The 9,879-nt window shown below is 32.4% G+C and overlaps 1 protein-coding gene across 2 annotated transcripts in view; it reads left to right on the top strand.

Moving 5' to 3' along the window:
- Positions 1 to 8,971: 8,971 nt before the first annotated feature.
- The window catches only part of LOC127799538 (uncharacterized), a 50,078-nt gene continuing 49,170 nt past the window's right edge, over positions 8,972 to 9,879 (top strand). For both annotated transcript variants that reach the window (XM_052333655.1, XM_052333657.1), the window contains exon 1: positions 8,972 to 9,212. The gene's annotated coding sequence lies outside the window, so the exon portion shown is untranslated. The remainder of the gene's footprint in view (positions 9,213 to 9,879) is intronic.

The following is a 9,879-nucleotide window of genomic DNA, read 5'->3' as shown; positions in this document are numbered from 1 at the left end:
ATCTTTTCTAGTTGATATTTTAGTCTTGTGTATTGAAAGAGTTTTGATAATGACACATTTCAATATATGAAAATCAATCTTGAAATCTAAAGAAATAAAATTAAGTGTTTAAATTCAAAGTCAATATCATTTTGATAATTTCAAGTTGCTTTCAAAAGAAATAAAGTTAAGAGAGTTCAATGATTAAGAACTTTATGTTTGGAATTCTAGTTATATCAATCAAATATTTTTTTTTTCATGATTGTCAACTAAGTGTTTTTGAATTGTCGACTAAGTGCTTCATTTGTTGACTATATGCCATGCATTTATCGACTATGTTTTGTATCTATCGATTATGTTTTTTGATCTGTCGACTATCCTCATGGTTTTGTCAACAGAATAATTTGATCTGTCGACTATCAGTGTGTATTTTTAAAAAAAAAAGTTTTCTTCATATTTTTAATCTGTCAACTATGTAAGGGTGATTGTTAACTATCGGTGAAGTTGTTTGGTTTTATGTCGACTGTACTTCTAGTTCTCTCGACTACGTCTTATTTTTATTCATACAAATAGTCGATTAATCTCTTGAGTCTGTCGATAGTTTGTTTCACAAAAAAGTTATAACAATTAGTTTTTTACGCATTTAATGTTTGTCCAACCACCCTATCTGTTCGATTTTTGGAAGTATCCACCAGCAACTATATATATGGTATTGAAGAGTGTTGTTGTACTTTTTGTACATCAATTTTAATGATGAAAAACATATATTGATTTAATCCCTAAGTCATGAGTCAAATGTATGGTTTTCAACATACATCAATTTCAATATCATGTATTTCTTTGTGAAAATGAAAGCCAAAAGCATTTCAAGTATCAAGATTTCAAAACCCTGTTTTGAAATAAGTCTGGAAGGTTAGCACCTTATAAGGAGACATATATGAAAATGTTTTCATTTTGAAAAACTATTTCTCGGTAATTTGATATCTAACATTAATTAGTGCTAAAACGATTTTTAATGAATTTTTCATTAAATAGAAAGTATATATTTTGTAGGTGGTAAAATCACAAAATCTTAAGTTTGTATTAAAACCCAAAATCTACTTTCTTATTAATTTTGATTTTGATTTTCTAGATATTTTTATTGAATCCAAATAGGAGATACTTTGTTATTTACATTTATGTATTAAAGTAAATAAATGTAAAATATAAATAAAAGAAAATATAAATAAGCTGTGATGTATACATGCTGTGGATTATGCTTTCATGCAAATGTTTCTGAATACCTGTCATGTTCCTATGCATGTTTCGAAACCCTTTTGAAAAGGTTTTCAATGTTTTCAAGTGCATATGCTATTTTGAAACATCTATGTATTAGCATTTGTTTTAGGTTTTGAACTATGTTTCGAATCCTATATATCATGTTTTGAAACCTCATTTCCAGAGAGGTATGTTTCAAAACCTATGATAGTATGCTTCAAAACCTATGTCTCTGTCAGTAGAGATTTGAGATGCTTTTTGCTTTGCATTTTTAATATTTATCTAAAAGTTTCTCAAAACATTTTTTAATGCATTCTCTATGGCTTGCAAAATTCAAATTCAAATTCAAATTTGAAGTGGAGATCATTATTATGTGTTAGTGGGGAATAGATTATGTCTCCCGCTCACTGTTATCTCTTGATGCATATCCAGCTGTAAAGGCTGTATGTTTCGAAACATGAGGAATATGTTTCGAAATCTATGTGTGAAATTATGATGTTTTGAAACCTATTATGTATGTTTCGAATCCTACTTTTTTGTCTTGTCTCTAACAGCTATAAAACGACTAGATTTCTATCTCTTGATATAAATAGCAAATGTTTGAAGATAAGAACTAGCAAGAACAAGAGAACTCACACTAGAGACACATACACAAGCACAAGTGGTGATCAAAACCTTTATTCAAGTTCTCAAAGAAGATCTTCTATAAATCCTATTCATGTGCATTGCAAGTGTGAAAGGAGAAGCAAGTGCAAACAAAGTATCATCCATCCAGCTTTCCTCACCTCAAGTTAAGAGGTTTGTACAACCATTTGGTAAGGCCTTTATTACTCATTGGGCTGTAAAAGATAAAACATTTATTATCTTATAAATGTTGTAAAGGTTTGAGTTGAGCCTAAAACTCATTGTGTCAAAGGTTCGATTTTAGCCTTAAAACTCACTTGGTGCTAGGTTTGAGTTGAGCCTGTAAAAACTCATTTTGTAAGGTTTTAGGGTGAACTGTGGTAAAACCCTTGTTATGGTGATCACTAGTGAAAAGTGATTGGGATTGAAAAATCCTTCAAGTGGGTAAGCTTGAAGGTAGTAGAGTAAGCGGGTGCCGAACCACTATATATTTTATGTGCAAATATTCTTTAGCTTTCATGTATCATTATTGCCTATTGCACATGCTTGCATAAGTTTTGTTATCAAAGACTAAAATAGTTTTCTTGAGAACAAGTTTATACATATACATAGAAAACATATCTTTGATATACAAACATCTTTAGTATACTCTTAATTACATAAATCATCTTTTTCAAAGATTGTTATTTTGAACTACAAGATAAAAGATTTCGAATCAAGCGAAACAGTGAAGTAGATTTCGAAACATACATTTCATATTTCGAAACTTGTAAAACAGTGAGGTATATTTCGAAACATGTATAGTTGATTTCGAAACCTACTTAACAGAAAGTCTTATTTCAAAACATATATCCTATATTTCGAAATATAGTGTTTTACCATCAATCAAAGTTTTAAATTATTAAAAATTTACTCAAATCCCAATTCACCCCCCTATTGGGATATATTTGCCATCATTAAGAACCAACAATTGGTATCAGAGCCTAACTCCCTCAAGGTCTAACAACCTAAGGAGAGATCCATGGCATTTAATGAAGGTTATCCTATTGATGTAGCACCTTATTTTAATGGCTCATACTATGAACATTGGAGAGTTAGAATTTCATTCTTCATGACATCTATTGATTCTTACTTGTGGAATATTGTAAAAAATGGTTTTGTTTCAAAACCAAAATTGGAATGGGATGATCATGACAAAAAGAATTTTCTCTTAAACATTAGAGCCATACATATTTTACACCATGCCTTAAGTGATGATATCTATGCTAAAGTGCCTAAGTGCGTTAATGCTAAAGATATATTGAAAACTCTTGATTTAATTTATCTTACTAATCAATCTTGTGAGAATGTTGATGAAAGTTTACAGATTGAAAATCCATTAAATCATAAACAAAAAAAGGAGAAAAAAAATTTCCTCGTCTCTAGTGAAGAAAGCTCAAACGTGTGCTTCATGGTAAATGAAGAAGATGAGGTAACCTCTACTTCTACTCTTGTTATTGATATTGAAAATGATCATGAGTCTAGTTCTTTAAATGATATAAATGATGATTTTTCAAATGAAGAGTTATTAAATGCTTTCAATGAGTTATATGTCAACTTTGAAAAACTATGTTTGAAAAACAAAACTCTTCAATATCAATTAGACTTGTTGTCAAATGAATTGGAAGTTTTAAAATCTGAAAATGAATATTTGCTTATTTCCAATAATGAACTTTTAATGGAAAATGATTTGAAGGAAAATCTATTGAAATCTCCTAATGTTACTTTAAATGAGAAACCTATTTTAAATAGGAAGATTTCAAATTCTTGTAATCATGACAAATGTGTTCAAAATTTTCATAGTCAAAGAGCAAATGTCAAAAGCTCATATTTTCACACCTCTCATGATATTAGATGTTTTAAATGTTGTAAGTTAGGCCACATTGCATTTTGTTGTCCTTCTAAAAGGAAATCATTTAGTGGTCCTAAAATAAAATGGATTCCTAAGGGAACTAAAGTATCTAATATTTCCCATATTAAACCCCAAGGATCCAAGAATGTTTTGAAACCTAAAAATGATCATTTTAAGAGGAATGTGCATAAGGATAAAAGGAAAACAAATTTCAAACGAAAACCCTTTACATCGCATTCTAATCATTGGAATCATTTTAAACATAAAGGTTTCATAACAAAACATTCACATAAGCTTAAACAAATTTGAGTTCCTAAGGAGGAGCTCTATGCTAACATTGGTGAACCTAAAGTGGGTTAGGCACCAAAAGCTTGTGGATAGTTGTTTGTGTAGGTTGCTTGGCATCCAAATGTACCTCAAAGAGACATCTTTATGGATGGGTCAAGCATGAAGGAAAGAGGAGGTGAACAAGAAGATCACTCACAATTTTGCCAACCAAGTGTAAGAAATATCTTATTAAACAAAATCTTGGTGGTATGTTTTTATCCCTAAACTCTCTATGCTTATTAGTTTTTGAATGATATGCTTGTACTCTATTGTGTTTTGATATGTGCATTGAGTAAGGGAAGAATTAAGTTTATTGATATATGCTAGAAGTGCTTTCTTGATATATGTTCCTAACTAGCATAAGTCAAATATGTGATAAGAGATATAAGTATGCTTTAATGCTAAATTCATGTGAAATATCTTGTCACAAATGAAATAAAGATTATAAAAAATTAGGGCATAATTTGTGCATAGACTTATTCTTATCTAGTTCAAAAGAAATGTCTAGTATCAATCATCTCTCAAATATTTATTTATGGCATAATGGACTAAATTATGCAAATATGAATATGCTTCTATAAACTATCCAAACATGATCTTGTTGAGAAATTGCCTAAAGCTTAAATATGAAAAATATTTGTAAGGCATGCTTGAAAGGCTAAGAAATAAGTATATCATTTAAGCCTTCAAATAAAATCTCAACCTCTAGGTCTTAAACCTTAATCTATGTAGATCTCCTTGAACCTATGAGAATCCAAAACCTAGATGAAAAACATTATATCCTTGTCATTGTAGATGACTATTCTAGGTAATCTTGGTAATATCTCTTGCATCTAAAAGTATGACTTTTAAGAGATTTTGAAATGAAGAATTCAAGCACTATAGTGAGAAAAATGATATAAATCATAATGCTTCTAGTGCTAGAGCATCTCAATGAGGTAGTTGAAAAGAAAAATAAATCTTTATAAGAAATGGCTAGAATTATGTTATGTATGTAAATCCTTTTGGTCTAAGCCATTAACACCTCATGCTATATGTTAAATAGGTATTCCATGATGTCTATCTTAAAGAAAAACCCTATGAGTTATATAAAGGAAATGAGCTCAAAACCTATCTTTTACATTTCAAATCTAGGTTTATCAATTTGTAAAAAATGATTGTCTTTACACGGTTGATATCTCATCGTGTCATTTCAACGTCTTGAGGTTTAACAAAACCGTTGCCTTCATTGGTGACATCCTTTCATTTTTTTAAAAAAAAAAATTGTTTAAAAGGGGGAAATCTTTTATTTTTTCAAATTCACCCCTTATTGTGAAAATTAGTTCCAAAGCATAAAGGTCACCCAACCATATGAACCAAATGCGTGTTTAGAATCAAAATGGATAAAAGAGAAATAAAGCTAGATTAGTAAGCTTAAGGGTATAGTCTAGAAGAAGGAATAGACTATGATGAAACCAATGCTCCCATAACAAGACTAGAAACCATTAGAAAATAACGTCAAGAGTGCCTTTTTAAATGGTTATAAATGAGGAAATATATATGAAACAACCTCTCAATCTTAATAATCCTCAATATGAGAATCATGTGCTTAAATCTCCAAGGCACTATATTGGTTAAAACAAGCCCCTAAGTCATGATATGAAAGTCATAACAAATTTATTCTAGAGGAAGAATCTAAAAGAGGTCAAATAGATAGAAAATTGCCTCTAAACCTCATAACAAGGACATCTTATGAATCTACAAATAATGTATATAGATAACATTTTATTTGAATCCTCAAACAAATCCCTATGGAATCAATTTATCAATATAATGCAAAGGGAAAACTGAAATGGGCATAATGAGAAAGTTAAAAACTTTTCTAAGATTGCAATCTAGGCAAAAAGATAAATGAATTTATGTATATCTCTTAAAAAATACATCTTCTTAAGAAATTTAATATTATTGAAAGCAAATCAGTAGCCACTCAAAAGAGTAGTATGAGAAAGGCCAAATGGTGGAAAATGAGTTATATGAAATATGATTGGACCATTGCTATATTTGATAGTTACTAGGACGAACATTGTGTTTAGTGTTTGCCTAAACACAATGTTCTTTCATATACAATACAATGTTCTCTCATTTACTATTGTATTGAGGCTTCAATCATGCTTTAATTTTATGTTCTCTCATTTACTATTGTATTGAGGCTTTATACTTAATCGATTTCATTCATTTCAAGTCTCAAGTTATTTGTAGAGAGAACTTGTAATTAAGAGCATTTACTCTTAAATTTTCATATTCATTTTCTTGTATTTACCTAGCATAAGCTAGATGGCCCATTTGAGTGGGAGGCTTGTAATCTTCTTAGTAACAGACTAGAGGACTTACTTGACTTAAGTAAGGGGTTTTTAGTTGATTGATTTCAAAATGCTTAGTAAGAAATTAAGATAGTGGACTAGGATTGGAAAGTTGAACCACTATAAATCATTGTCTCTTGTGGTTGTTTTTGATTTTCGTATTTTCCTTAAGCATTGCTCATTAATTTTTATTTTTACATTTATCAAGCATCATCATTGATCAAGATTTTATTAAGTAAAATCATTTTTTTTTTAATTAAGCCAATTCACCCCTCTTTTGAGTTTTGGTGTCATTGTTATACGTTTATATCACTACTTTTGTATTTAGTTTCTTTTTTAGGCTAAGAAAAAAGGAAAACAATTGAAACGTAGAAATCTAATTAGGTTTTCAAAAAATTTAATATAATGAGACACTTGCCATGATTGTCTGCTTTCATGGAATTTAGGCAAGGCACTTACCATCCATTTCTCCTGGGCAGAGCCCGTAATATGGATTTTATTAGGAGCATTCTAAGCCCCTATCCTATTAAATTTGTGGTCAAATGGCTAAGGTATCACCATACCACACAAACACATTGAAACATTGCTTTCAAGATTCGATAACTCAATCTTAAGAACTTTATCACCCATTATTAATCATCCAGACTACTATCTTGGTAGTTTTATATCTTTTCAATGACAAATGAAAATGAATATTTATATTTACAGGTTATTTTAATTAAGAATTTAATAACAAATGCATCACTAAAGTTAGAGCTTATGAGTAATATGGTTGTCATGAAAAATTAAGAGTTGTAAATTATATAAGATGTTTCATATAATCGCGAAAAATATCACTAGAGTTGTATTATAAATATATAGTAGTGTTGATGAGTTCAAATTTTTTAATTTCAATTACTTGTCTATTAAATTTTAAATGGTATAACTCATATAAAAATTTCAAATAATAAAATTTTATTTGAAAAAAAAAAGTATGTGAGCTGTCATGGAATGGAACGTTATGGAGACCCGTTGTTAGCAAACTTTGATGTCAAGTTATTATGTACACGTGGGTGATAAACTAGTTGACCACATTTGCATGATGCTTGTTGAATATGTCAAGCATTGTGTCAGTTACAAATGTGACCTTTTCAAGTGATAAAATTGTAGTTTGCATTTTAGATCCATCAATGGGCCAATTTTATTTAGTTATGGTTTGAAATTTTAATTTTTGTAAGAAGTGTTGCGGGAAATCTCTAAAAAAAAAATAGGGTTAATGCAATAACATTGAACCAGATATAATCGAATGTAAAGAACAATACACAAAGTATCGATAACAGCAACAAGAAGATGGACACGAATTAATAACTCTCTGTTTAAAATCGATTCAAGGCTCATATCTGTGAGTCCGTTCACCACTTTGGTAACGCCAATAAATAGGAACCACAAGCCACAACAAAACCCTCAAATCAAAAGTCCAAAAAACCCTAACACCTCTCGACTGAACTCAACCGAAGCCTCTCTCACCCAAACGATCAAAGTCACACACAATAGGTTACCATAGAGTGTAGATCGATCACAAAGATAGATAGTAGAATGCACAAAGCAAAGACAAAAGCTTACAGAAAACGGATGATCGAAAACCCCTAAATAGGGGATGCGCATCGGCAACAAATCGGCCAAGATCAACCAGGAATGATGCGGCCTCTCAACATGGAAAGAGGCATCGAACTGAGATGGAAATGAAGCCATAGGGATCAACCACGAAGGAAGCAATCGGCCAAGCAAGGAGATACGAGAGAGAAAGGAGCTAGGGTTCGGCCGAGGGAAATAAACAACAAGAAATGGGCCGCACAAAATGGTCTTTTATATGTGGGCTTAGGGCTTAGGAGATAATAGGTTTTGAGCTCAGAAGAGTGGGCTTCCCCTCACTTGAACAAATGGACTAAAGCCCATTTCTTCTCTAAAGTAGGAATATGGCTTGTGATCCGGCTTCTAAAATAGGCTACCTAAAAATGGTGATGGACTTGGCTTCTTCAATCTCGGGCCGAAGCCTATAAAGATAGAACCCACTTGAAAAATCATCATAATCTTGGGCCTCATTAGGAAACACAAAACCAACAATTTTTTTTTTTAAAATACACTTCACTATTCTTGAGACAATAAGGCCTAATTCAAGGAATAGTTAATTGATCTTGAGAAATTACTGGGATCTTATTTGAAGTTTAATTAAAAGCTGCATTAATAGGTTTTTTTGTTGTTAACAATAATAGTTAAGTTTACAAGATGCCCAAATTGTCCTTATCTTTCTTGAATATTTTTTTATCCTATTTGTTCATTTTTAGCAACAAAGTCCCCACTATAATTTGAAATATTTTTGTTTATATTAAAAAAAATAAGATAAATATTATAAAATCCCATGATCATGTGTAATTTACTCCCAATACTTTTGATTATAACAAAAAAAATCTCCTTAAACATTTAATTTATTACAATTAACAACTAACAATTAGTAAAATTTAATTCTGTTAAGTCAAGTGCGCACATGCACCTCACGTCACGTGTGAAACTATGTCCCCCAAAATTAACCTCAAGCCTACCCAAAGCCCTAATCTCACCCCAAACTCAACAAGCCAGCCACCCTCGCCGCCGGCCACCCATCTGCTCACCTCTTCACCGCCGGCCACCCTACTCCTCAACGCGCGACCGCCGGCCACCCATCTGCTCAAAGCGCGACCGCCCGCCGCCCAAGCTTCTCCTACTCGCGACCGCCGGCCAAGCTTCGTCTCCGCCAGATCGAGTCTTCGACCAAACTGGTATGTTTGACCAAACCCACACACAAACACACGCGGACGCCTCTCTCTCGCCCAGATTTGTCTGCGAAACCCGCACACGCGGACTCCTCTCTCTCTTGTGTGAAACTACCCAGCGCCACACCTCCCCCCCCCCCCCCCCCCCCCCCCAACACACACACACACACACAGACAGACTCTGTAATTTACGACGGCCTCTATCTCTCTCAGATTAATGTTGAGCAGAGTAGACTGTATTATGAGACTTGAGTAGCGTGAGTTACTTATGGATGTGCCGATTCGAGTAGCACAGGATGAGGGTGATAGTGAATCAGATGAGCAACAAATAAATTTAGCCGGATGTGATTTCCACGATAGCGATGATGATGTTGCTGATTTGTTCTGTGAGAAAGGTGTTGGAGGTGGTACTGAAAATACCGATGCACTAAATTCTAATAGTGCACTTGTTAGTTTCGGTGTTGGGACATCTAGGACATTAGCTGAGACACCTAGGCCGACTACTTCGGATTACGTAGATAGTGATGAGTTGCTAAGTATGAATGCATCTGATGAAGAATGGTGTCAACCTAGATTCCCAGAATTTAATGGGAAAACTGACATGCAGGGACCAATTGAGCTCAAAGTTGGAATGAAGTTTGCAGATTTCAGAGTGTAAAGGAAAGCATTGAAG

This window comes from Diospyros lotus, chromosome 4 (genome assembly GCF_014633365.1).
Source record: "Diospyros lotus cultivar Yz01 chromosome 4, ASM1463336v1, whole genome shotgun sequence".
NCBI lineage: Eukaryota > Viridiplantae > Streptophyta > Magnoliopsida > Ericales > Ebenaceae > Diospyros > Diospyros lotus.
This window is presented reverse-complemented; position numbering and strand designations above follow the sequence as displayed.